Here is a 952-nt window from a genome sequence, read left to right as displayed (position 1 = left end):
CTACCAACGGTGGTACTTTAAACCACAATACCAAAACTATTTTTTTTTTAAAAAGTGCCTCTCATAGAGACAGACTGGTGGATGGGAGGAAAATGGTAACCAGAGGAAGGCATTGATTGGTAGAGAGTAGAGACAATCAGACACTGATAAAGGAACTGGTATTAAAAATACAGTGCCCAAAATCCAGTGATGATTAACTTTGTAATTCACTATGACTAAATAGAATTAAATTAAAAAGAAAGAAAACATTTGTATTTACTATCTGTTCTGTTGGTATATTTGGATTTGATGCTAAATATGTCTATAATAGCATTACACACACACACACACTCAAACACACACACACACACACACACACACACACACACACTCTCGCGCAGGCAATCCCTAGCTGTACTCAGTCAGAGTTGCTTGGGAGCCACAAATGTAGAGGACTGAACTCCAGGACAGTTTATATGCAAGGCATGAGTGCTATTCTGAGAGCTATCTCCCTGTCCACCCTTGTCTGCCATCAATCTTTCTGAAAAATCTACTGCTAATAGTCTTGTTTTTCTGGATAAGCTTAGCCTGTCCTAACCTGGATTCTAATCAGAATAGGCTAAGCATCGTCACTCTTCGAGGACCCGTGATGTATCCCCAGACCTAGTTATTTCCCTAGGTCTGTCCCATAAATTCTGATGATGAAACCAAGTTGAATTTATGAAACGCAGGACCAGGGGTCTAGCTAAGTAGTAGAGCAAGCCCTCCTCTGCAGGTGGGGTCATGTATTTGATGCCCAGTTCCTCAGAAAACTAAGTCATCATCATCACTGATATGATGTAAGTTATGAGGAACGTGTCTGTAATTCTTGGTATCTGATCAACCTAGAGAAATGGCAGCAGAGAAATGTTCTTTTTTCAAGATGACCCTGCTAAATGGATGAATATCTGTTGCTATTCGTTATTTTTAAATA

General features: G+C 39.7%; 1 pseudogene; it reads left to right on the top strand.

Annotated features, from left to right (window-relative positions):
• Positions 1 to 532: 532 nt before the first annotated feature.
• Positions 533 to 686, top strand: LOC129401516 (small nucleolar RNA SNORA72; annotated as a pseudogene).
• The last annotated feature ends 266 nt before the right edge of the window (positions 687 to 952 follow it).

The sequence above is a fragment of the Sorex araneus genome, chromosome 1 (genome assembly GCF_027595985.1).
Source record: "Sorex araneus isolate mSorAra2 chromosome 1, mSorAra2.pri, whole genome shotgun sequence".
NCBI classification, from domain to species: domain Eukaryota; kingdom Metazoa; phylum Chordata; class Mammalia; order Eulipotyphla; family Soricidae; genus Sorex; species Sorex araneus.
The sequence above is the reverse complement of the archived record's forward strand: the minus strand, read 5'-3'. Positions and strand labels throughout refer to the sequence as shown.